At 40.3% G+C, this 22,027-nt stretch overlaps 1 protein-coding gene across 2 annotated transcripts in view; it reads left to right on the forward strand.

Moving 5' to 3' along the window:
- Positions 1-3,828: 3,828 nt before the first annotated feature.
- Positions 3,829-22,027, forward strand: part of LOC129764258 (moesin/ezrin/radixin homolog 1) — a 114,866-nt gene continuing 96,667 nt past the window's right edge. The window contains exons 1-2 of one of the 2 annotated variants that reach the window (XM_055763367.1): positions 3,829-4,543; positions 13,154-13,229. The gene's annotated coding sequence lies outside the window, so the exon portion shown is untranslated. The remainder of the gene's footprint in view (positions 4,544-13,153; positions 13,230-22,027) is intronic. The other variant, XM_055763291.1, reaches the window with a different exon arrangement.

Raw genomic sequence — 22,027 nt, forward strand, 5'->3', positions numbered from 1 at the left:
ACCGCCAAAAAAGTTTGAAATTTGGAGGCTTTACTCGATCAAGATCCGACATAAACGCAACAAGAACTTGCAGATACACTTGGAGTAGCTCGGTAAACCATATACGATCGTTTCAAAGCGATGGGAATAATCCGAAAGATAGGACATCGGGTGCCGTATGAATTGAAGCCACGAGACGTCGAACGTGATTTTTCACGAACAACTGCTCCAACGACATAAAAGAAAGAGTTTTTTGCATCGAATCGTTACTGGCGATGAAAAGTGGGTTCATTACGACAATCCTAAACGTCGGGCAACGTATGGATACCCCGGCCATGCATCAACATCGACGGCCGCCCGGAATATTCACGGCCAGAAGGTTATGCTGTTTATTTGGTGGGACTAGCTGGGTGTGGTGTACTATGAGCTGCTAAAACTGAATGAAACCATTACGGGGGACCTCTACATTGCTCCGTCCGATTACTACATTTTGGCAACATGGAGTGGTTGACCAGTACTTCTCCAGTTTTGATGAAGTCAAAAATTGGAGTTTATTTGTTTCAAACTTTACTAGCTATACCCTGTCACGCTTTGCTGTGGCAGGTTTTATGGCAGAGAAACGATTAGCAAAACAAAGCATATGTTTCGTATGAGTTGAAATTTAGATACTTGAAATACTTTGTTTTTGTATTATCTGCGAAGATATCAAGTCTATCTGGTTCCCCAACACGGAAACGTGCAAAATACAGTTGAACAATCCGCATCCGAATTTAAACCACACAATTGCAAAGATTGATTTTGAGTAACGCCAATCGAACTGAAATAAATGGATTTAAAATCATTATCAGGTACTATTTTGGTTCACGTTTTTTTTAAACACTTTCAAAAAATATGTTGCTATTACATAGAATACATATTCAATACTAGAAAGTACATTTACGTTCACAGCTTTATTTCAGAAGTGTGCTCATTTCATCTGGAAATCATAAAGCTTCCTGAGGTGTTGGAGCACCCGGGTGACGTCTTTAGAGAACCTCTATTGAACTGACAGGCGCCAACATATCGAGTATCCCACTGACAGTTCTGCTTGAGATTTTGCTAACGATCCTAGCATCAATCATAGCACCCGGCTGTGTTGGAGTAAAGGGTCGAAGGGTTTTTAAGTGATTTCGGAACGCTGTATCGTTTCGACTTATATTCCGAACAGACTCAAATTCCGAACACTTCATTTTGAAATTAAGTTTACTGAACATCAATGTTATAAATAATTGAATAATGGAAACCCCGATATTCTATAGGATAAACCTTTCTGTATAACAACATTCATAGGTATCAAAATAACATTGATGTTCAATAAATTCAGTTTTTACAATGAAGTGATCGGAATTTAAGTAAAAAATCAGAATTTCGGAATTTGAGACAAAATGGTAGTTTCAATTTGGTTGATAAAAACAATATCATGCATTTTTGGAAAATTAGTAAAAACCCATAAAAACACAAAATTATAAGTTTCTTCGTTACTCCTAAAAGCTACTTGGTTCCATTAATTTGAATATTTTACAACTGCATTCATTTTACACGCAATTCTGTATGAAAAACTATACAGACGTTATTATCCTAAAACTATCTATTCTCGATATAAAACAACATGTATAGAAAGTATTTTTATAGTTTTGGGTTATGGGCGTCTATGCATACTCCGTAACTATGAAAGTTGAATCAAAGAAAGTTTACATTAGATATTTTTAGAATATAGATTCCACTGAAAAAGTTCAATGATATGAGAAAAAATATGAACGTTTGACTGGGCTGCACTCTCAGACGGCTCAATTCGTTTATTGATAAATACGGAGAGTTTTTAAATTCTTAAAAATGTAACAGATTTTATTTAATTTTGAATGTATAGGTGATTGCATTTAAAAGATATATTTGTTTTTCCTGTCCACGTGGTTTAAGTCTGTACCCTCTCCCCCCTCTCCGTGGACATTTTCTTACCCCCTACCACCCCTAAAGATGTCACGTGGTATTTTTTGACGTAGAACTACGTCTTTCAGGAAGGGTGCCAAATCAGAAAACAGGTCACGTTTTTATGAAATAAAGTTAACGTTAATAATTATTTTCACTGTGAACGAATTCAAATGATTTGCATACCAATCGAATCGGAAATTCTCTAAGATCTAAGTTTGATATGCTATACATTACAATTCTAATCTCTAAACGGTTTAAATTCATGAAAACTGGAAGAATTTTCTTTTTTCCCATACATTTGTTCTGCCGATTTGTGTGCTAACCCTACCCGTATTTCTAATGCTTATAACTCGAACGTTTCTTAACAGATCAGAAAGATGTTTGCATCAATTGATAGGAAATATTTCTACGCGTCTATCACAATCATTAAAATGTTATTTTTCATGAGATGAACAATTGATTAACTGTAAAATGTCAAGCGTTATCTAAACGCCCTAACTGCCAAGTTTTGATTGGCCCGATCTATGGTTTCCCCAAAACAGACTTCAAAATTGATGTACCTGTGGAAATCCGCTTTGCAATTATACATGCAAGTCGGGGGTATTTTTGTTCCCACCGAGCTGTCTTTCCCTAACACGGACTTCAAAATTAATGTGCCTGGGGGAATCCGCTTTGCAAATACATGCAAGTTGGGTTTTTTTTTTTGGTGTTGAGTATTTTTGTACTCGTTTGTCGTTGTGCAGACCGGAATATGTTTCCCTAAAACGTACTTTTAAACTGAGAAGCCTGGGAAAATCGTCATTTCAGATACTAGAGGCGAATGAACTTTCGAGGTTCGAGAACTACGTAAACATGAGATGTGTAATAATTTCAGAGAAAAATGTAAAATACAATGATCGTTTGACAATTCTTCCGTTCACATATTTTGGTAGTCCTAGGCAACATATCAAACGTAAAAGAACGTCCATCAAATTAGTTTGTAACGAGGAACCTAATCTATTACAATAACTTAGATGCATTCTAAAATAATATTCGAAGTGGTAAACAGGTAGATTGCATAATATAATTGCGTAGTTCTACGTCGAAAATATGCGGTCGTGTCCTAGATACAACCCCTTACAATTTTTTTTCCAAAATATACATTTTTATTAAGGCTCATATGGCGTCAGACTGACAGGGCCGGGAGTTCAATATTTCCACAATGTTTACCTTACAACTATGTTAGTAATATGTAACCGATTACTCGCGATTGGCTCGGGGTTAGTATTACAAGTACTCTGATAATTGGGATGTTGCAGTCTGCAATGCTCTCTACGTGCGTCCGACACAGGACTATTGGGATGCAACTGACCATTAATCAACAACGCCCCCTAGTCTGTACCCCATATCTAGCATGGTGCGTCTTCTCGACTCGAGGAATCCAGAATAGAATGGTCACTAGCCGGCGCAGTCCACGTGGTATGTGAACAGCCCCTTATTTGTTGTGGCTGCACAAAACGAGATACCACATCACTAAAAGGACTCTAATTCGGTAGATAATGGATTTTCCAAAAAGTCCTTTCTAGGGATATTCTTGAATGCCTGAGCTTCAGAAATATGAAGAAATTTTTTTTTTTTTTCTAATTTCTAAACTAGAATACTGCCTTAATCGGAACGGCATTACTACCTCCAAAAGAACAACCGATTATGTCCAGTTGAGAGTACCAAATTCATACTCCAGCACTGGGCGCCATCGTTTTGCAACTGGGGCGGAATGCACGCCGCAATCTCGTACGCAAACACATGCGCCAGAACGTGACAGCAGTATCGAGCCGTTTCACCGTTTTCCATGCAAAGTCAGTCCGCCTGTGTGTTGCGTGTGTATTGGTCGAGTGAGGTGTCACTGGATTGAATGCGGATATTCTTTCTTGCCTATTGTGTCGCTTTTTGCTCGTGAGTCGACGACGACGACGGCAGCGTTTTGCTCTTTTGCCCCGTGTTAATTCGAAGTTATTTTTCCCCCGAAAGTGAGAATCCGCGACGATTTGCGTGAAATTTATATATATATATTTATACCCGTGTCCCGTTCTGGGAGAACAAGCGGTGCATTTTTTGCACTCGAAAGCAACAGTTCTTTTCTTTATTGGCTCTTAATTTCGCTTTGGAGTGCGCGCCGCGAGATATTCGTTTCGGTGGAATTTCAGTTTTCCCTCGGTTCGGACGACGGAACTTTTTCTTTCTTTATTTGCTGCTGCTGTTGCCCTCCCCCCACCTTCTCTGTGAAACCGTCCGTGGCAATAGACGTCCCGATGTGTGGTCGCGAAAGTGGTCCGCAATAAAAATAAAATAATATTTGGGAAGTTTGCCCTGTGCCAGCGCTCTTAATCCAGTGTACGTGTGTGTAACGTGATTGCACGGTCATTTTGCTTGCGTGAAAAAAATAGTGATTATTCGTCGCGACAAGTGAAGGCGAAAAAAGTGAAGAGTACGGAAAGTATTTCGCTGTGTGAAGGAACTGGAAAAAGCTGAAGGATTTACGAAACCAGCGGCAACGCAAAGCAAAAGAGAGAGAGGAGGAGAAATTTCGAGCCACATTTGCCACAACGATAGAAGAAGGGTGTGTAGATTGTGCTTTATATGCTTTTTTGTGTTTTGAAATTTCTCCAGTTTGCGACTGAATATATATGTGAAGGAATTCCGCGGCTATAAAATTCCACGATTCCGGTTACTGGTTCCGCCGGAGAAAAATGAAGACGTCATATCTTCACATACACACACACACAGGGGCACTCGTGCGCCCACATGTGTTGGTAGCGGTCAATGATTGTGTTGACCAGCCGTCATCTATTCGGAAACGCTGGACATAAAATCTGTATAATGGATAAAGATAGAAATAGATCGGAAGGAGAGGGAACTACTGTAGACAGGAAAGAGCCACAGCAGCAGCAGCAGCGGCGGACAGCATCGGCAGAGCCATACTAGTTTTCCAATCGCTGCTTCTTTGTCGTGTTGTCTGCCTTTTGTTTTTGTTGTATCATCATTGACTTTTGTTTGTTTGGGGGCTGCGCGTGTGTGCGTGTGCGAGAGAATAGTTGCCGAGTCAGAGTGGCAGTGCGGGCAATTTGCGAGCTCTACCGGGTGCTCAGAGTAGGACCGAGGAGTTGATTGCTCGATTGTAAACAAAGAATTTCGACTTACATTTCACGCCCGCCTATCGGGAATGATGTTGTGATGGGGCCATAATTACTGATGAAGCAAAGGCGTTTTGCCGCTGGCCAAAGTTAACTCCCCCAAGGGGAACAAGAGGGAACATGATGCGGAACGCCAAAAAGGTGTTGACATGGAAAATACATCAAAAATACGTTTTCTTATCACCATGTCTTATCGCCAGTTGTGGCAGGAACAAATTGAGTAACTGGCAAGTCCAATCACCTTGCACATTGGAAACAATTAGAGAAAAATGTAACAGGACCAAGGCAACCGAAGTTATTCCAATTTCGATGCTTGGTGACTAATGTTCGTTTTTGGTTTGAATGGATTCCCAAAGATTCCTCGACCGTCTGCTGGGTGGGATTCGTAATCGAATTCCTGTGCTTCGATTATCATTGAATTTGCTATCCTCTCAGAAATCGATGACTTTATTCTTGAAGATGAAAAGAGGTATTTTCAACGTCTTAAACAACATATTAGGCTGTCAAAAAAGTCCTGCGGTATTTCCGCGAGGTGTCGTTGTAAGCGCGTAGTTCTAGTTGTATTCATTGTATCGAGTCATAATATAGCTTGTTGGAAAGATATTTTTGCGCGCTATAATATAGTACTTGGCAGTGTTATGTTTGGTTAAGTCGTTCGTGAGTTATAGTGTCGCAAATATGGAGCAAAATAAAGAGAAAATCCGACATATTTTACAGTACTACTATGACAAAGGCAAAAATGCATCTCAAGCTGCCAATAAAATTTGTGCAGTTTATGGACCGGTACAGTTTCCATTTCCACCGCACAACGATGGTTTCAACGTTTTCGTTCTGGTGTAGAGATCGTCGAAGATGCGCCACGCTCCGGAAGGCCTGTCGTCGAAAATTGCGACAAAATCGCCGAATTAGCCGAGAAAGACCGGCATAGTAGCAGCCGTAGCATCGGCCAAGAGCTGGGGATAAGTCATCAAACCGTTATTAACCATTTGAAGAAGCTTGGATTCACAAAGAAGCTCGATGTATGGGTGCCACAAACGTTGACGCAAAAAAAATCTTTGGCCGTATCGACGCATGTGAATCGCTGCTGAATCGCAACAAAATCGACCCGTTTCTGAAGCGGATGGTGACTGGCGATGAAAATTGGGTCACTTACGACAACGTGAAGCGCAAACGGTCGTGGTCGAAGCCCGCTGAAGCGGCTCAGACGGTCGCCAAGCCCTCATTAACGGCCAGGAAGGTTCTGCTGTGTGTTTGGTGGGATTGTCAAGGAATAATCTATTATGAGTTGCTTCCCTATGGCCAAACGCTCAATTCGGACCTATACTGCCAACAACTGGACCGCTTGAAGGTGACACTCATGAAGAAGAGGTCATCTTTGATAAACAGAGGCTGCATTGTCTTCCATCAGGACAACGCCAGGCCACACACTTCTTTGGTGACGCGTCAGAAGCTCCGGGAGCTCGGATGGGAGGTTCTTTTGCATCCGCCGTATAGTCCGGACCTTGCACCAAGTGACTACCACCTGTTTTTGTCCATGGCGAACGAACTAGGTAGTCAGAGGTTAGCCACAAAAGAGGCCTGTGAAAATTGGCTATCCGAGTTTTTTGCCAATAAGGAAGCGAGCTTCTATAACAGGGGTATTATGAAGTTGGCATCTTGTTGGGAACAAGTCATCGAACAAAACGGCGCATATTTGACTTAAAACAGATTTTTTTTTATCCAAAATATATATTTTTATTAAGGCTCATATGGCGTCAGCCTAACGGGGCCGGGAGTTCAATATTTCGACAATGTTTGCTTACAACTATGTTAGTAATATGTAACCGATTACTCGCGGTTGGCTCGAGGTTAGTATTACAAGTGTTCTCATAATTGGTATGTTGCAGTCTTCGATGCTCTGTACGTGTGCCCGACACGGGATACCTCCTATTGGGATGCAGCTGACCATTAATCAGCAACGCCCCCCTAGTCTGTACCCCATATCTAGCGTGGTGCGTCTTTCTCGACTCGAGGAATCCAGGATAGAATGGCCACTAACCGGCGCAATCATCAGCTCGTGTAGAGTTGTCATAAGCGGTACAACCTTTGGCTCTTGTTGAATGATCAGTGGACTGCACAACCTTTGGCCCGTGTATCTGTAAAGAGTGTGTGTATGTATTGCCGCGACTAAGTAAAAGTTTATCGATCGTATAGGAGGGATATAAAACGGGGACACAACGAAGGAAACATCATTAAACGTTGACATCGGCGTTCCTGAGGAACAGGTATAGATGAAGCAGAAGATCAGGATCACGGCTACCTAAGATATCCCGGACGGGGATCTCCGATTGTCTGCCTTGTGCTCTCAGTGCTCTAGAGAGCTGAGAGCGAGCAGTATGGAACCGGATACACGACCAGACAACATGCTCGATGTCGTGGTAGCCATCGCCACAATCACAAAGATTGTTTGCTGCGAGCCCAATGCGATAGAGATGCGCGTTTAGGTTGTAGTGATTGGACATAAGCCGAGATATCACGCGAATGAAATCACGACCTACATTCAATCCCTTGAACCATGCACTCGTCGAGACCTTAGGGATAATCGTGTGTAACCAACGACCGAACTCATCACCACTCCACATGCGCTGCCAACTTACGAGCGTATACTGACGAGGAATGTGGAAAAATTCATTATAAGCAATTTGCCTTTCAAAAAGTGTGCCTTCTAAAGCGCCCACCTTAGCTAGCGAGTCCGCTTTCTCATTCCCCGGAATCGAACAATGAGAGGGAACCCATGCTAAGGTAATCTTGAATAATTTTTCGACCAAAACACTCAATAGTTGTCTTATTCTTGTTAGGAAATAAGATGAGCATTTATCAACTTTCATTGAGCGGATTGCCTCTATTGAGCTGAGACTGTCTGAAAAAATAAAATAGTGGTCGATGGGCAATGTTTCAATGATCCCTAATGCGTAATATATAGCACCCAGTTCAGCGACATACACGGAACAAGGATCTTTGAGTTTGAAAGAGGCACTGGAATTTTCATTGAAGATGCCGAAGCCAGTGGACCCGTTTATGAATGAACCGTCAGTAAAGAACATTTTATCAGATCTAACTTTCCCATATTCTGCCGAAAATATCGGCGGAATAGAATCGGAGCGTAGGTGATCTGGGATTCCATGGATTTTTTGTCGCATGGACAGATCAAAAATGACAGAGGAGTTGCAGAAGTATGGGAAGCAAACTTGGTTGGAGATGCCTGGTGAAGGGTGCACGTCGTGGGTAAGGTACTCATGGTATAAAGACATAAAACTTGACTGAGGAGTCAGTTGGAGTAGATTTTCGAAGTTATCAATCACCAATGGATTCATGATCTTGCAATGGATGAGAAATCTGGAGGATAATTCTGTGAACTGAAGAGTAAGCGGGGGTACTCCTGCCAAAACTTCGAGACTCATCGTATGTGTCGAATGCAAACACCCCATGGCTATACGCAAGCAACGATATTGTATTCTCTCCAGCTTGAGAATATGAATCCTGGCAGCTGATCGGAAGCAAAAACTGCCATATACTAACACTGATAATATCGTTGTTTTGTACAACTGGATGAGGTCTCCTGGATGGGCACCCCACCATGTTCCGGTAATTGTTTGGAGAAAATTGATTCTTTGCTGGCATTTCTGTTTCAAATAAATCAAAATATACACCCAGGTATTTGAAAAACATAGAGTGTTGGATCGTTTTGCCGGATAGGTGAAGCTGGAATTGGGCGGGTTCGTGCTTCCTAGAAAAAACGACCATTTCAGTTTTCTCCGTAGAGAATTCGATACCGAGCTTGAGGGCCCACGTGAACAGATTGTTCAGGGTATCTTGCAACGACTTTTGCAGAACGACGGGATTAGTACCCGTGATGGAAATAACTCCATCGTCTGCAAGTTGTCTCAGCGTGCAGTCTCTAGTTAGACAGTCATCCATATCATTGACGTAAAAACTGTACAAGTGGGGGCTTAGGCAGGAGCCTTGTGGTAGGCCCATAAAACTGTAACGAGAAGATTTCGAGCTGCCATGAGAGAAAATCATGTGCTTTTCTGACAGTAAATTGTACAGGAAATTGTTGAGAATTGGTGAAAGTCCACGATTATGAAGCTTCTCTGAGAGAATTTCCATGGAAACTGAATCAAATGCCCCTTTGATATCGAGAAAAACGGAAGCCATTTGTTCTTTGCGAGCAAATGCGATTTGGATTTCAGAAGATAGCAGCGCGAGACAATCGTTCGTCCCTTTACCTCGGCGGAAGCCAAACTGCGTATTTGACAGCAAATTGTTCGTTTCAACCCACTTGTCCAAACGAAGTAGAATCATTTTCTCTAACAATTTACGAATACAGGATAACATTGAAATCGGCCTATACGTGTTGTGATCGCTAGCCGGCTTGTTGGGTTTTCGTATGGCTATCACTCTCACTTGTCTCCAGTCATGCGGGACAATATTCAGCTCCAGAAACTTGTTGAACAAGTTCAGCAAACGATGTTTTGCCAAGTCGGGAAGATTCTTCAATAAGTTGAATTTAATCTTGTCCGACCCCGGAGCTGAATTGTTGAGAGAAGGGCAATTGAGAATTCCACCATCGAAAAATTCTCATAATCGCTTTGAAGTGGAATGTCGCGTACGACGTATTGTGCAGGAGCGGTGTCGGGGCAAACCTTCCTTGCAAAGTTAAAAATCCAACGGTCAGAGTATTCCTCACTTTCGTTTGTATGGTTCCAGCCACGCATTTTCCTAGCCGTATTCCAAAGAGTGCTCATAGCGGTCTCCCTTGACAAACCATTGACGAACTTCCGCCAATATCCACGCTTTTTTGCTTTAATCAAACCTTTTAGTTTGGCTTCTAGAGCTTGGTACTTTAGAAACCATTCCACTAATCCAGTTTTCCTGAATTTTTTGAAAGCGGATGATTTTTCAAGGTAGACCTTTGAACATTCCTTGTCCCACCAAAGTGATTGAGGACGACGTCGGAAAGTGGTAGCCGGTACACGTTTCTTTTGAGCTTGAAGTGCGCTTTCGTAAATCAAACTCGATATAAAGTTATACTCTTCGAGTGGAGGAAGTTCATGCATTGAAACAATTGCTTCAGATATTATTTCCGCAAATGTTCTCCAGTCAATATTCTTCGTGAGGTCATACGAAATATTGACTGACTCACGAAAGCTTGATTCATTAGCGATCGATAAAATTATTGGTAGGTGATCACTACCGTGGGGATCTTGGATTACCTTCCACATGCAATCCAGGGATAACGAAGAAGAGCATAGATATATGTCTAGCATGCTTGCCCGTGCAGGAGGGTTGGCTATTCTGGTTGCTTCCCCAGTATTCAAAACTGTCAATTTGAAGTTGTCGCACAGATCATAAATCAAAGTGGCAGATGATTGTAACTAATTTTATGAACAAATGAAAATTCAAAAAAAAATACCGCAGGACTTTTTTGACAGCCTAATATATAGGTTAAATTCTTGCAATGGTCACCCTGCGGTTGCATATGAATCTTCGACAAAACTAAAATGAACTCTCAGAAGATTGTTAAATTCCAAGGGTTATGCTGAGAAAACGAATCCGAAGGCTTCTCAGCTAATTCCTGGTTGCAGTAAGGATTTCATTCTATTTATTCATTCACTAGCTGACTCGGCAAACTTCGTCCCGCCCAAAACTTGTTTATTGTTATCAATACCTTCAAACATCCACGTTTTCTTACTATGAGCAAGCTCATGGGTTCAATGGCAGAACTGTTCATTGATTGATATTCTAATCGACCCCGTTGAATTTACCTTTTGCTATAAAATTCCTAGTATTTCTAACAAAACTCATCATTATCATCACCACTTGCAAATAACATGTTTCTCCGTTACATGCAATAAATGGTTTATACGGAAAATATGATAGAATAAAGACAGCCCTAAATCGGACAATTTTTTCCCCTCAGAAAGGTGGGAGGAGTGTTGAACCATGTTTCTTGCTCCCTAAAACCTCCACATGCCAAATTTGGTTCAGTTTGCTTGATTAGTTCTTGAATTATTCAGAAATGTATGCTTCATTTGTATGGTAGTCCCCCTAGAGAGGGGTGTGGATAGTCTAACCATCATTGAAACATTTATTGCACCCTCATGAGAAGGATTATTAGGTGGAGCAGATGGTAGAATTTGGGAACGTAGTGTGCGTGATAGCATGCGCTGCCATAGCTTCTTTTCACATTGTGACGTTGATATTTGTGTTTATATGTTCAATTGCCTTCCACACCCATATGAAAAGATCTTCTCGTGGAGTTCCCACTGAATATTCATCTAATGTGACAGTGTGTCGTGGATATTCGTGAAATGATGTCGGAAAAGATGAATAAAAGTGATATTGTTGTGTGTCATTTTCACTCTCTCACCTTCATAGAAACAAAAAAAAATTCGTTATTTTCGCGGTGATGTGATGATATTTTGAAGGTACAGGTGTATGTGATTTGAAGAAAATAGTTCACAATTAAGCAACATTTCATTGAAAATTCTGCTATTTCCAAGGACTGAGAATAATACTGTTCTGTGGGTGTTTTTGCTCCCTCACATATTAAGGACCGCACGTTTTGGGGCAAACTTGTACGCTTCATTTGTTCGGATTCCACGAATGAGATCGTTTCCTGAGACGAAGGCGAGTCATCGGTAGGCCTTGTTAGATTCTTGGCAGGCCAAGGATTTAACCATGAAGTGTATAAAACACGGGTTATTTCGTGATCCATCCGTAATAGACGGAACGTGAAACACGAGAAATCTCGTGAGCGGTCCACAACGTGTTAAATGATGGAAGTAAGTCACAATACAATTATCATCTATTAAAAAACAATCAGTTACAAGATTTCATGAGCCTTTTTTCTCATGACATCATTAAATTGTTAGTTATTTTAATATTGTTTCAACTCTTCCATATACATTCTATGTTGAATGCAAATAATGACAACACCATATTTTGTTTACCAATACAAATATACTCTGCCTACTGCTCCACCTCATATGTACCTCATTGATTGCACCCTAAAACCTACATATGCCTAATTTGGTTTCATTTGCTTGATTAATTCTCGAGTAATGCAGAAATTTGTGTTTCATTTGTATTTCCGATTTCCTTTACTCCCCCCTTGGGTGGTTTTTCGATTTTCAAAAAACTAAAATTTTGAGATCTGCGACAATAGTAAATGAAGTCTGTGTGAGCTAATATTTTGCAGAGGGTATTTCATCGTGCAAATCAACATTTCGCAGGGAATCCCGTATGAAAAATCGATATGACGATTTTCATTGGCACCCTAAACCATACGTTTTACTTCGTATTCCGAAAAAACGACTTGGTCCTAAAGTGTCGATTTTTGACAAAACATTTTTTCGAGATGACAGTAGATCTCGACGTTCCATGCAATTTGAAGACATTTGGCATCAAAAAAATTTTGAATACCGAATGAATTTCGGTTTTCAAAAAACCCAAACTTTGACCGCTGTGCGACACTAGTAAATGGAGTCCGATTGAGCTGATATTTTGCACAGGGTAGTTTTTCGTGGGAATCAACATTTTCAATCAAGTTCGCTTTGAAAATTCGAGGGTCACTTTTCCCCATACATCCATTGGCACTCTAATATAGATATATACTTGCAGAGTAGGGCCTTCTGTTGTTTAAAATCTGCAACTGGATTCTATACAACCATATCATACATTTTGGATCAGATCATTCAATGAATAACTATTTTCTTTTAAATTTATAATTTCTACCTTCTAGTCAATCTATAAACCTTCGATCGACCCATCCGCGTGAACAAATGATTTGTTTCAGCTTGTAGTTGATTCCACAGAATAATTGCTCGCACGAAGAATGAGTAGACTGACCAAAAACGTACCGTTTTTCGACCCTTTTTAACTGTCCAATCCTTTTATCAACTTGTATCGTATTTTGAGTATAAAGAAAAAATATTTATTTATTTGTTATTATTTTCAACAGCACTGCAAAAATTCAATTTTTCTTCTGCCAGAACTCTACCTATGGTTTTTCATGAGCTTCGACACAAATCTGGATGTCCTTGAGCTTGAGTCGTCTTCATCCTAATGGTAAGCGATACATCGTTTTCAATTTTTGATTTGATTTCTTCACCTATGGTCTTATAAATCATAATTCTGGGGACTGAGGATACCTAATCTGATTGCATCTATCTAAAGTTGTAGTCGTGCCTTTCTCATATTTCGATCTAAAGTTTGAGCTGCAGATCGTACGAGCAGAGTTGCCACATGTACCGATTATTTTAGAGATTTTTCGCCAAATTTCAGATACATAATTGCAGATTTTCAGCAAAGATATAAAATTTACAGAGTTTTTTACATCTAATTTTATACATTGAAATTAATGCAGTGCAAACACAGATGTCTTGATTTATAAAAATGTGGAACGCAACGCAACGAGATGGCTTTCGTTGGAGGCAGTTGTTAAGCGAAAGCTTGAGCGATTTGAAGAGCTTAAACTATACTTTTCGTTCCAAGTTAGGTATGAGCATTGGCTCATTTAAACGATCCTATGACTAAACTGTGTTCTACTGCTCATCAATAAAGTCAATTCCACTTTTCAATCAAAACTTAAATGGGACTTGGTCCTGGTCATAAAGTAGTCATTTCCCTCGGAAACCTGATCCGGAACATATCAGGTTTTCGTCAATAAGGTCGTATAGGTTTGAATTAATCATCGAAAAGCGATTTTTGAAAAATCATGACGTTTGATATTCCAAAAGACGGGTTTTGTGTTGTTTTAGGTTCTGGAATCCATACCTATAAACATGTTCCCGCCAAATGAAACTTGTTGCATTCAATTCGGTCAGCCGTTTACGAAAAAACTAAGCCGCAGCATTGGTTGTCTAGTCAAGCAAAACAGTTCTTTGTAAAATTAATTTTTCTCACTTGTTTTAATAGTAATTGTAGCTATCTGATTACTGTTTAAATTCGTAAAGAAACAACTGAGTGTAAATTAATGTTTTGCGTCTATGAGTATAGTTTCGATTTGTTGAAAATATATTTTCTTTACAATGCTTGAAAATGGAAGCGAAAATGTTGTTCAGAAAAAGATAAATTATGATGCAATTTAACAAGTTATTCGATGAAAAACATTGAAGAAAAGAACCTACAGATGATTTATTGATCATTTCATATAAAAAAGTTTTGAATTTAATTAAATAACACCTTCACAACTTTCAGTATGTTTCATTGGAACGTTTGATCAATTTTACCTCGGTGATCAATTTGCCCCCGGATTACGGTACCAGTCATATGTTTCACCAATGCATTGCGATTAACGAAATCGGTCAAGAATTGCGCCTTTTTGCGTGCTTTTTCCGAAGTCATCTCAGCAAGATTTCCCAATTTGTTTTCAGATAACGGATATTTAAGGTGAAGGTGGAAGCTAGCCACAATGGCGCTCATTTATTTCATCTCCCTCCCTCACCTCTCGCCCGAAAATCAATAATTTTGCGAAACAGTGTGAAGAAAATGATCGTTTTCGCACACTTCCCATCAAGTAATATCAACCAAACTCTAATCGATTACTCACAAGATATTAAATTTTCATCTGCTTTCGCACCGTATAGTGAAGAACGTCGGAAAACTCGAGCAAGTGCTCTGAAAGTTAAATTTTCGTTTTTCAATCTTCTGCAATGGTTTTGTTTGTATTGGTGGAAGCATCGTTATTTTTTCGACACTGATGCCAAACAACATCATCGAAACAGCTATAAAAACCACTCAATAAAATGTTATTCCGGAGTCATAGCGTCCCATGTCATGAAAATCAATAGAATAAAATTGTGTTGATATCAATACAATTATTATTTTTACGTTTAATGGGTCTATAATGTAAGTTTTAGCAACTTTAACATTGGGTAAGAAAATTGTTTTGCAGAGCTCGGAACACTGCCACGGCTGCCTATGCTTTCAAAAACAGTAAACGGAAAAGTATTAAATTCAATCTAAATGCCTCGGCCAACGATGAGAAGGGTTAAGGCTTTCCAACGTGAATATGTGAAAACAATACGATCAACGAAGGAAAATATTAAGGAATTATCAACATCGAGTTACTATGCGGAAGAACTTGTTAATACCAAAAGTGCCCCAATTCGTATGTGTTATAAATTTGCTCATGTTACGCTCGCGTATAATCAGAATCATATGCAAATGCACCTTCTATATATATATTTATATTTGCAATTGTTCATCGGAACATATCGTTCATACATTTTACTTTAGTATTGAATTGTTATTTGTTTTTTTTTCAAATGTATTCAAAGACTCGTGTCAATGAAGCGCCACACAGTCTGATAAGTGAATTGATCTATTTACATGTGCTTTGCTCTTCTCTCACAAACACTATTACCCCATTTTTACACGAGGGTTTACCTATACTACTACAATGGCTAGCTTCCACCTTCACCTTAAATAGGGACGCTACAAAAGTATACCGGACAGCGAACGACGCCATTTTTTTCCTGTTCTCTTGACATTTCTCTTCAGTAAGGTTTGCCATTTCGTAATGGAAAGTTAAACGATCCCACAACGAGTCGAGATTATTAAAATATACTACCGAAATTCGGAATCAATGGCCTCAACTTTAAGAGCGCTACGTCCAATTTATGGCCGTCATAATCGTCCTGCCAGATTAACAATTGAGCGTCTAGTGGAAAAAATTGAATCCACAGGCACAGTACAAAATGTTCCCGTGCCTGTGAGACAAAGAAGTGCCTGAGTATATTGCTGCCGCTAGCGCATTAATTAAGGAAAACCCAGATCAGTCTCTCACACGTCGTTCTCAAGCGTTGCGTAGCCGCTTGACCACCAGAAGCATCGTATGTTCGTGAATTAGGCAAGGCGCAAATTGAGACGCATATAGCGCGAGTAACTTGGCGCTATATAGCGCCTGTTTTTGTGGCTAATGAAAACAGATAGAAGGGCGCCAGATGACGCGAGATGGTGGAGCGCTCGTGAGACACGACTCGCGCGACGCTGTGGCTGAACCACAGTTTCTCGTGCTGGTCATGCCGGTTGTGGTAGTTGTGTTGGTGAACAATCGTATAGCGCCGTGGGTTTGACACTGTATGGCTGTACTGGTCGGGTGATTGTGTTAGTAAATAAATATATCGCGCAACTCTGTGTTAATCAGTCATTGTATGCGAGTGGTATGTTATTTACACCAAACTGCGACTCAATATGCGCTCCACCACGCTACGTTTGTGGCACGTATGAGTCGTGTTGGTAGTCTCGCGTTCGCTTACGAGCGCTATACGCTTCTCAATTTGCGCCTAGCCTTTGGCTGAGCAACAATTTTAAAATGACCCGGATTTTAATCGAAAAACCATCTTCAGCGATGAGGCTCATTTCTGGCTGAATGGCTTCGTCAATAAGCAAAATATGCGTATTTGGTCAGGCAGCAATCCACACGTACTCCATGAGTCACCATTGTATCCCGAAAAAAATACGGTTTGGTGCTGTTTATGGTCCGGCGGCGTCATTGGGCCGTACTTCTTCCGTGTTGATCAAGACCGGCACGTTGCTGAGAATGGGAATCGCTACCGCTCAATGACAACCGAATATTTTTGGCCCGAATTGGATGATATGGACTTGGACAATATGTGATTTCAACAGGACGGCGCTACAAGCCACACAGCGAATTTAACAATCGATTTAATAAAAAACCAAGTTTGGTGAGCGTGTTATCTCACGGAATGGCCCAGTCAATTGCGATTTGATGCCGTGTCCGTGGCCATGCAAAAGAACTCGAGTGTATCGAGCTAAAAGGAGACTATGATGAGAAATAAAACGCAACTTTTCCAAATTTTTTTTTGTAGGCTAAGTACTTATCGGACTGCCCTCGTAAATAGTCGACGGTGTAAGCTGAATTTTCTGTATCGTTATGAGTCGAAATTTGCCAACCAAATATCCAAATATGGCTGAAAAACATCCAGATTATACGACCATACATGAGTCGATATTATTCCATCATGGCAACGGTCGGCCTCATGTTGCTGATCGCGTTAAAAACTATTCGGTTGTGTGAAAAGAAATTGCCGATTTCGCATACAGATAGCAATCATGGTATTTGTGAATGACTTATTTCAATGTTATGAATTGTTTTTCTTCTTAGGTTTATTAAGTGTGACTTTTAGTTTATTTAAGGAGCAAATTGACCGTGTTTTTGTTGAAAATTGTTAGTTTGTTTACAATAGTGTCGATCGAAAACGATCATGGTCCAAGCACGGTGAACTACCACAAACCACCTCGAAAGCTAATTACACCAAAAGAAGATTTTGCTTTCAATTTGCTGAAATTGGAAAGTAGTGGTATTTTTTGAGTTGCTTTCAAGGAATCAAACGATCAAGACGTAAATCTACTGTCGACAACTGGACAAACTTAATTATCGAAAAATGTCCAGTATTAGTCAATCGTAAGGGTGTCGTCTTTCACAGGGCAACGTCAGACCACATACATATTTGGTCATTCGCCAAAAATTATTGAAGCTTGGTTGGGAATTGATGTTGCATCCACCAGCCCTGACCTTGCACCATCAGATTACTATCTGTCTCGACCTTTGCATAACTACTTAGATGGTAAAACTTTCAACGGGTCGGTTATCTTCGGATTGTTAAATGTAGCGCAGTTTCAAGAATCGAGGTCGTACAAGTGTACAATATACGGACTTCAAACAGTACGGGTTAGTAAAATTCTTCGCAATCTTCGAAATAAATCCAAGCTGTCGGTTTGCCTTAGCAATGATTGAGGTGTAATGAGCGTTGAGCGTTAATTTCGGATCCAGCACTGTTCCAAGGTCGGTAACATTTTCAGCCCTTCCAAGCACATCATGACGGAGCACTTCGGCACGCTGATAATCAGTTTTTTTTCAGATGACACCCGTCAACAAACACATTCAGCACATGTTGTGAACGTTGGCCGTCTTCAGCTGAGCGGACCTCGCAGAATATTTTTAAATCATCAGCATAAATCCCTAATTTGCCCTAATTTCGCAGCAATGTCATTAAAAAACAATGTGAACAACAAAGAGCCTAAGTCACTTCCTTGAGGCACTCCAGACGAATTGCAGGAGCACGAGGAAACGTAGTCGTCAATTTTAACACGCAGTTTTCTTCCCGTCAGGTAGGATCTCATCCAGGGTACGAGCTTTGCAGATGATCCGAGACGCGACAGTTTAGCCAAAGGTATGCTATGGTCGATCTTATCGAAAGTCGCTTTCAGATCGATTTAGATGACATCGACTTAGCCTCGCCCTGCATAGCGGTGATGCAGATGTTAGTGAAGTTCAACAGATTCGTGGTGACCTACCTGCCAGGCATGGAACCGTGCTGATCGGTAGAAATGTAGCACTTGCATTGATTGAGAATTCGCTGACGATGATTTCAAACAGCTTGTACGGATGTAGAATCATGGTGAATGCAAATATTTGTGCTCTTAAAATATTCATTCTTCGTGGGGACACCGACTGGACAACACCGTTGCTGGGCGAGCTGGACGGCGAGGAATCGATTGGTTTTCTCAAGGCAATGGGGGTGGAGGAGTAATATGAGGAAAGAGTAGAGTTTTCCAAAGGCCTTTTGAAGGCTAGGAACGAATGAAGGCCAAATCACTCACTCGCTGATGTCTCTGGCATTGCAATCATTGCATCGAACTGACGCCATTGCATTAAGGTTCTGAGCTACACAATTGTGTGGGGAATCATCAAGCTAGGCTATCGTCAGCTCACCAAGAAAATAAATGTTCTAGAATTTTGTCTGTGATTTGGTTTCGCATGGCGGTAGGGAAAATCTCTCCACAAAGGATGACAGCTAAGCTAAACCAGACTGGCAATATTAACAGAAAGGGCTTCTGTTGAGAAGAGCGCAAAACAGAGATAAGTGTGTGTATATTTAGTTGCTTCAAGCCATCGATATATGAATATTTATATGCGTACGTACGTGCTTCATAACCCGTGCGTAAAAATAGTGCGTCTTCGCTACGCTGAAATCCCATTTGTAATGATAAATATAAACAAGGAGACGAGATAGCGGGAGGGAATTATTTACGTTACTGTATTGAGCTTGAGCTTGAGCTTGGGTAGACTGTACAATTCGTAGTTGCTCTCCGTGATTGACCTGAACCAACCAAATTGCACAAAGAACACACAGAATGACGCTTGGTACTAGCAAATCATTCTCGTTGTACAATTTTCGGTGATTCGTGCTTTAAATGGTCAATAACGACGCCGGCCACGTCCTTACAGTCACCAGGGGAAGGGACGGAATGTTAGTATGATATTCGCCGCCCGAAGGCCAGAAGGGTCGCCTCTATAGCGTGGTTCCCTAGCGTTTATCATGGAGGGGATAGTTGTTAGTGGGAATGGTTAAGAAAAATCAGGATTCACTGCGGTAAGTGATGTGATTCTAAAAACGTGAACTCTCAACTATGCGGCGAGATGAGATTTGAAGGAAACATACATTCTTATCGGACCGGTCATGCATTTCATTATTCATCGTGCATAGTACATAGATACTTTTCCTGACCTGAAAAGGTCATAGAAAACTTCTTTAAAATCTCTAAAGAACTGGAGAGTTAAAGAATTGAATAATTGTAGAATCAAATAACTAAATAGTTAAATTATTAAATAATTTAAAAATTCAAGAATTGAATAATTCGGGAACAAAAAAATAACAAAAAGAATCAAAGAATTTAAGGGTTAAATAATTATGGCGTACACTACGATGACGACTCGTATACACAAACTATCTGTTCACTATCCTTGTTTTGTTATATGCTGCACAAGATTCGCATTGACCTATAGAACTATTAAAACAAAACAACAAAGTTGTATCCACAGAAACATATATTGAGTGATGAATAAAAATGAATTTCCATTTTTGTGAAATCCACAACTAAAAGATCTGCCTCTGAAATCTCTTTATTTATAGCGCTGGACGCTAGTATACGCAACAATAAAATGGCACATTTGACACAGAATAAGTACGAAACAGAATGTTTACACAAGACACATTTATATGAGAGAGATTCAAAACCGCACGACACATGAATTTATGTTTGAAATCGGAAGACTTCCTTAACGAGGAACTGCACTGTATCTCCAGCAATGCGCACAAGCACACATCATACGCATATACATTACACAGCCAAGCATTCAAAACCACGTCATGAGAGACGAATGGCTATTATAACGTAAAGATATACTCTACATTCCAATTAACAATTCAAAACACCAGACACCCCTAGTTATCACAAGAGTAACACACAACACGTGTGTTACAAACTCGATATGTACAAAACACTGACAGAGAAAGCAGCACACACGTCCATCTCTCACCACAGTTCAATCCGAACTCCCCCATTCATTCAACAATATATTAGAATATGAAAAAAGACACTTGTCCAAAAAAGTTACTCCTATACTCGCGTCGGTGTGTCAGACCGAAAGTCGGAATTATTTACGTTACTGTATTAGTAATTAATCTCTGCTGAGGCAAATATTCAGCCTTTTTCCAAGCAGTTAACATTGTTTGTTCTCTGTCATCAATGCATTGAACTGACGCTATGGTGAAGCAGGTGTTAAGGTTGTGCACCAAAAAATAATTTGGGGAATACCAAGTTATTCAATAAGTTATAATAAGTCATTAATTTATTTTGGTTCGCGTGCAGATAGAGTTTATTTCGCTTATTTAGTCACCAAGAAAGTAAATGTCGTTCTGGAATTTAGTATGTGATTTGGTTTCGCTTGCCAGTAGCAAAACTTTCTCATCTAAAGATGACAGCTGCGCTTATCTCGAGCATGTATTGTTCTGCGAGCAAAAGAATGAAAAGAAAATGAATTATAAAATAATATCCGCAGTTATAAACAAGTGACTTCAATTAAACTACAGCGTAGTTCTACGTCAACAATGCGGTCGTGTCTTGAACACAACCTCCTATTTTTTTTATTTTTAAAATACGGATGAATACTGCTACTACTATTCTTTTGTATAATCAGTGTATAATGGTGTAGAAAAAGAGAACCTCGTGATCTGAAATCGTTTCATTCCACAGTTCTTGAAAATAAACGAGAATTCAGAGCTCTACTTTCAATGTAGTTAACAATATCAACGGCCGATTCAAGATTGTCACCCGAAGATGAGCGAACGATGAACAGAGATATATTTCGAGTAGAAGAAAAAATAAAGGCCGAAATTAATGGTCCCACTCATTAAAATCTATTAGCTGAAACCCTTGTTTATCGTTAAGAAAATTTCAAAAAAAAAAGTTTTCCAATGCATGAAATCGGAAGTAGTTCTTTTCGGTCAACGACCCAAAACATTCCCCAGACACTGAGTCAATTTCAACCCACCAAACACAGCTCGTATAATTCGCGCTGAATCATTGATCCATGTTGGTGACCCTCCGTCGCTCGGTTTATGTGGTATCATTTTAATAATCTCTATCACCAACTTTCCCTCTCCATATGCTGGTTCGGTACTCTTCGTTCGCCGACCTTCCTGCTTCTGCTGGTCGCGCAGGGAGTTCGCCTCGCTCTCTATCTCTTCCCAAGCAAATTAGACAGTGTCATAACGTGTATCGTTGTCGTCCGTCTCCATAGTCGTTGTTGGTGTCCCGTTGTGGTTCTTTCGTAAGAAGTAGACCCGCATTTTCGCACTCTTCTCGCGTTTCATGTTGATTAATAGTAGCAGGAGCAGCAGCAATTGGTCTGATTGAATTCATCGTGTCACCCATCTGGTGATAATGGGTCGGTCCATGTCTCACGCAAGTCAGACTACCTGCATGCCAAGACGGCCCACTGCATGGATGCCCCTTCCAATCGATTATCAGGACTCCAACACGTCTCCGAATTC

Source organism: Toxorhynchites rutilus, chromosome 1 (genome assembly GCF_029784135.1).
Source record: "Toxorhynchites rutilus septentrionalis strain SRP chromosome 1, ASM2978413v1, whole genome shotgun sequence".
In the NCBI taxonomy this organism is placed as follows: domain Eukaryota; kingdom Metazoa; phylum Arthropoda; class Insecta; order Diptera; family Culicidae; genus Toxorhynchites; species Toxorhynchites rutilus.